At 35.3% G+C, this 6264-nt stretch overlaps 1 protein-coding gene across 1 annotated transcript in view; it reads right to left on the reverse strand.

Moving 5' to 3' along the window:
- LOC141444692 (spermine oxidase-like) overlaps nt 1-6264 on the reverse strand; it is a gene marked incomplete in the record, with an annotated part of 16109 nt that overhangs the window by 327 nt on the left and 9518 nt on the right.

The raw sequence follows: 6264 nt of genomic DNA on the forward strand, positions 1-6264 counted from the left end.
TTCCCGTGGGTATTCTCAAAACTTACACCATGATCTTTGTGGACGTTGCGTTATAAACAACCGTGCTAAAAGCTCATGACCAGAGAGCGGATTTGCAGAAGCGATTACAAGTTTAATATGGATATGGACAAGTAAGTATTTATTTTGATTAAAAAGTGCGTAATAAATAGGATCTTTTATGTTGGAACTGTATAAAATTCCTTTAATTAGAATAAAATATTTTTTTTTATTGAATTTAATTATCTATAAGATTGTATTGTGGCAAGTAAGTAATAAGATAACTCTAAGACCAATAAACAACTAACAATAACAACAAACAATATCTATCTAACCAATCGCACTAGTCATATCCATATTAAACTTGTAATCGCTTCTTCAAATCCGCTCTCTGACTCATGATCTCGTGGCAATATCGCGATAAAAGGTAGCCTATATGTTATTCTAGATATCCAGCAATCCACGTGCCAAATTTCATCCAAATCCATCCAGGCATTTAGCGTGAAGGATAACAAACTTGCTGAGCACAGAGGCACCCCTCAGAATGATGGGGCTTAGGTGTAGTTCTCAGGCGGGTCCAGTGTGGGTCGGGAGCTTCACACACACCGTACTCCTGTGACCCCGATCCTGATGTTTATTTTAATTGAACAATAAGCTAGCATAATGAACATTTTGCGATATATTTGCTGCTACGAAGAAGTGCTACGCCGTAGCGTTCTTCCGTAGCGGCCCTTTCGTTAGAAATGACCAGTGTTTTCAAATTCTATAACTTACACATTTACTTTTTATATTTATTACGTCTGTCTATCATTCTGTCGTGTGTCGCTGCCATCTACATATATGTATGTATAAACTGCTCTATTTTTTAAATCACTATACCTGTGTATCGCTTATACCAATACGGAATTTGACTATTTTTATATATCTATTTATTTATATATATAAATAAATTTTATTGTAATGCGTTGCTAAGCGCAAAACTCGAGAATGGCTGGACCGATTTCGCTTAATTCTTTTTTTGTTGTGTTTGTTATTGTCAGGAGAAAGTTTTTTTCAAAGAAAATTTGAAAAAAATACAACGGGCGCGAAGCCGCGGGCAACAGCTAGTTTATAATAAAAACTTCACAATGGCTGTTATCGCATAGAAAAACAATTTTTAAGCTAACTACCTTTACAAGTAACAAAGTTATAAAAGTTTGAAATCCAAGATTAGACAGAGAAAGACATACCAGCATGTGACGTCATACGCAAGTACCGCCATAGCTGCATAGAGAAAAGCGTTTGAGAAAGAAACAGGTATATAGATTTTTTTTAAAATTACTATTAATCCAATTTTGAACCGATTTTTAGTTTTCTCTTCGCCATACACTGTCTGTATATCTATATTTTCATAAAAATATATAAAACATGGTAAATTCAGGACTTGTCAATACCGTATTGTCATATGCGGTGCGCAAACATTTACAACTACAAGTTCAGTAAATCATTGTCACATTCTATACTAAAAAGGAATATTGAATACTAAGCCAACCGTGAACAGTCTCTCTAAAGAAAAGTCTGCATAAAACAATAAAAGTACACGAGTAAAGATGCAATGAATAAATTTCTGTACACGGCTACAGCTGTTGGGGATCCTCTTTAACATAACCCGAAACAGAGACCGGTGCGGGCCCCGTGCCAAGGCAAGCATCTTGAAAGATGCTTTAGAAAAAAAAGGCATTACCACAGTAAAAATCCAGTAAACAATCTACAAATGACATGCTGAATACAGAGTGAAATTTTGAACGTGATACAAAATTAGTGTTTCGAGTTCAGTTAATGCTGGGTAATATACCTAATGCATTAACTCTTTTGTAGCAATTAATTTGATGAAATTTGCGGTTTCCATACATAGTTCATGATTTATTATTTCAATAATAAGCGCGCTGTCTACATAATTTTTTATGTGATGTGAATAAGAGCGAGGACCGAGGAAAGCTTGGTCGTTTAGGCAGGTACAATATCGGCTCGTTACTTGTAGATTGCTTACTGGTTTTATACTGTGATGTTACTCTAACCAACTACGAACAGTCTCGGCTCTACTTTATATTCAAGCAATTAAAAAGAAATACGACTGGATGAATAATTTACTTGCTGAGAAAAGAATGGCTTCAGATCGGAATTATTTATCTACCTTTGATTCAATTGAATTGTGAGAGCTGCGAAACTAAATTTGCATAATTTGGAACATACTCGTATTTGTTTTAATAGCTCTAGCAACACTTCACTTATCTTTTAACTTATTTATTATTGAAATATTTGCGAGACCAAAAATGCCGAAAATGCGAAAATGCTTGACCGAAATACTAACATTCCTTTTTTTCGATGAATATGAAACTAAATGCTAGGTATTATAAAGTTCCTAATACGAAAATTACAATTATATTATTTTGCTACTCCAAACTTGACGCTGTTTCAGTACCTATTAAGTTGGTTAAGCAACTATTTTAAACGTAAAATATTCGCGTGTTTCCGGTGAGATTCGAACCTTTCTGGAAATACGCGCCAAATGTTTCTTTTTCGTTTTTTTAAATCTTGGAGTTGTCGAGAAAACTTACATACTATGCCAATAAAACAAATTATGTCCTTCACAATTTTTGCCTCTACCTACATCAACAACATAGTCAAAACAAATTTTTCATTACACGCTCGACCGAGACATTGATCAATGAAGCGCCAGTTTTAAAATAAGGCAAAAACTGGAACGGACCGCAATTTCATTCCACCGAGCTGACAGTGCAGCGCTCGAGAATCATTTTAAGAAATATAATAATGTCAACATTCTTTCCCTGCAGCCCGCAAGTTGACGCGAAAGGAGCGATCTACTTGACGACTAAAAATGGAACGTTTCCAATATCGCTGACGCCGGCGAAGCCTCGAGAAGCGGCCCCCAAGATTGTCTCTAGCACCGCTCAGAACGCATCTCTGGCCTCTTCCTACGAGAGAGATTATTGGGAAACAACAGACGAGATCCTATCCAATTACGTAAACCTAAACGTAACGTATGGTGAAACGGACACACGCTACATGTGGAAAAACAAAAGAAGCATAAACGACGCGGTGTCCAGGAATATCACGCTGGTACTAGAGAATCTTTTGAAAAATTATGAAAATTCGCAACTGCCCACTCATGGGAAAGGTATGTAATTTTTAAACGCTTGGTTATTCTTATTAGGTACTGCTGTCTAGTAAGGCTGTGAAGTTTTCCTTTTAAATTCGTTATATAGCTATTTACATACTACCAACATGTCATTTTTCAGATGTTTCATAGCAACTACTAAGCTGGTTGAGCGGGAAGGCATTTGAGTCTGATTCAAATAAAAAAATAGCACTTTAAAGCTTATGTTATTAGATATTTGCAAACGGATCCCTACATCCAAACATGATCTGAGCAAAACCTAATAATGTTTATAAAATACCTATATATTTACTTAGGTATAGACGAGAAAAAAATCATCACCCCTTTACGTGTACCTACAGCACTGCACGCATTCATCTGCAACTTGAAAAATTAGAGCTTTCTAGCATTAGTTAGGTAACTCTAAACTTTACTTCGGACGGACGAATAAAACTATAAGGGTTCTTGTAGGCTTACTGAATCCTAAAAAGCGGCTAGTAATGGCACTTAAATATCAAAAAAGCGCGGCAGCCAGACATTTGTATACATATGTAAGTATATTGGATGTTTGTCCTCATCATAATATTCTTCGTTTCAGGTTACCCAACAGTTGTGCAGACCAATATATTGATTAGGAGTATGGGACCGGTCTCAGAACTGGACATGGTAAGACCATTACAGATCTAGTAATAGTACATTGTGTCTTAAGGGCGGTAAATAAGGAATTACAAACGAGAGTCTATTAGAAGCCCGAAGTCGAAGACCAAAAAATTGTATATTTGTAAAATAAAAACTAATATTAATTCAAAAATTGCCAATACCGCTGACTGCGCTCTTGGCAGCAGACCAATCCAACGATACCCCACACTGTAGGGTTGGATGAGAAAAAAAACCCCCACTTTACGTCTATGGGAGGTAACCTAAAAAATATTTTTTTGAATTTTTTATTGTACCATTTTGTCGGCATAGTTTACATATATATTAAAAAAAAAAAAAAAAAAAATTACAGCTTTCTAAGCATTGATAGTCCTGAGCAAAGCCGCGGACGGACGGACAGACAGACAGAGAGACATGGCGAAACTATAAGGGTTCCGTTTTTGCCATTTTGGCTCCGGAACCCTAAAAACGCTAGCCCTCATTGAAAAGCAAGATACACATTTCTGACAAAATACGATGACAAAACAACATTCACTACAACACAACCTATGTACAAAGGTTTTGGTCATTCCATAACGCTTAACATCTAATCATAGGTCATAAAGGATCATCTTCCGCAGAAGAAGATATACTAAATGGACTATGAAATTGAAACCTGATATACTCAATGTAAATTGAACATACGATGTTTAGCCCTAATTTGAAGATATTTTCGTAATGTGATACTTGTTTAATATAATTTTATGGCTTCAGATGTTAAGGCACGGAAACGGAAAAAATCTGCGAAGAATCTTATTAGAAAGTTGATTCTTGTTTTAACTTTTCCACTCTACATCAAAAATAGGTCAAAGAAATTGGTGTCAACATCAATCAAATTAGGATATGCTACAATGATTTAAGTTCTTTCTTTTTAGCCAATTTTATGCTGACAAAGCTAGAACTTCGTAGGTATGTTATAGATTAGGTAGGTAAGTAGGTAGGTACTTTATGTATTTGCACTGAAAAATTTCAAATGGTAGTAAAAAATATTCATTCTGTAATTACAATTTAAAATAATTTATCTTCACATAAAATAAACCTATTATTAACAAAACAAACTAATCTTTGCAATAAGACCAAGACAAACAAATGGCGCCAAGTGAAAACGTTTCGCGTATCACGCAACCGTAGTTTTTTTTTAATTCAGAGACAAACTAAACGCGGTCCCAACTTACTCGTATTATTCGATAATATCAAGTAGTGTGCGAGATTTTTAAAAATCATTTCCAATTATCAATTCTATTGCAATGAGGGCTATCGAGGCTATCGCGTATGAATCGCCGCTAGAGGCGCTAGTGTAGCATGAGGTCTCCGAAATGTCAAATCTCATCGTTTTTGGTGAGCTAGGCGGGTTTTTTTATTTTATATTAGAATAATTTTGTGAATATTTTGCATTACCTTGAAATTAATTATGGCAAATTATGCGATAAAGCAATGTATGTCTGTGTTTGAGACAGTTTTTTTGTTTCCAAAACTATTTGACCTCCTTTTTCCGAACAAAACGGGACTACGCAAGACTGTGGTTGCTCGATATTTTTATGGCACGGTTTTAAGATTTACTTATATATGATTTTAATGTAAACTTTGTTTTCACGGCCCGTAATAACAGACTTTGAAAGCCACACTTAAACCCTAAACAGTGGCGTCCATCTAGTAAGAAAAATAAAGATAGCCTTATTAAAATAAAACGTTTATCACGACAGATCTATATTAGAATTGAGGTTTGTCTTGAGCTTTCTTGAGAGATGTTTGAAATTTGAAATTGTCACAGTTACAGTCAATAAGTTGTTCTAACGAAACAGTATCTCATTTGTATAAAATTAAAAAATATACTAACAAACAACAACAACAAAAAAAAACAAACAAACAAGTAATTAGTGCCGGATTAAGACTATTTGATGCCTTAAGCAATCCGCGCCTGTGGCACTCCGCCCCCGCCCCCCCGTCCATAGTAATAGGCGTAACCAGCCTTACCTTTTATGTGCTACCAAATTATTTTTGGTGCTGTTTATGGTGCCCCCAAGACGTGATTCCTTATGCAATTGCTTAATGCTTTATGCGCTTAATCCGGCACTGCTAATAGTATTAGCGATTTTGGTATTGAAATTTACTTTATTTAATAGGTACTATTTGGTTATAATTTGTTTATACAATTCGGCCTGGTCATAATTTCGGTTTCAAACACGGTTAATGATATTGTGTAATATAGTACGTAACATGTCGTAGATTTTTCCGTATACCTAGTATAAGACATAGTTTTGCTTAGTTTGGGATTTGATAAATTCGTTTAAATTGTCCAATGATGTTTATTTTCACTAAGCATAAATAATTTACATGCAACTTTTCCCGGCAGGACTATTCAATGGACTGTTACTTCAGGCAGTATTGGCGGGACACGCGGCTCTCATTCCTTG

This window comes from Choristoneura fumiferana, chromosome 30 (assembly GCF_025370935.1).
Source record: "Choristoneura fumiferana chromosome 30, NRCan_CFum_1, whole genome shotgun sequence".
Classification (NCBI taxonomy): Eukaryota; Metazoa; Arthropoda; class Insecta; order Lepidoptera; family Tortricidae; genus Choristoneura; species Choristoneura fumiferana.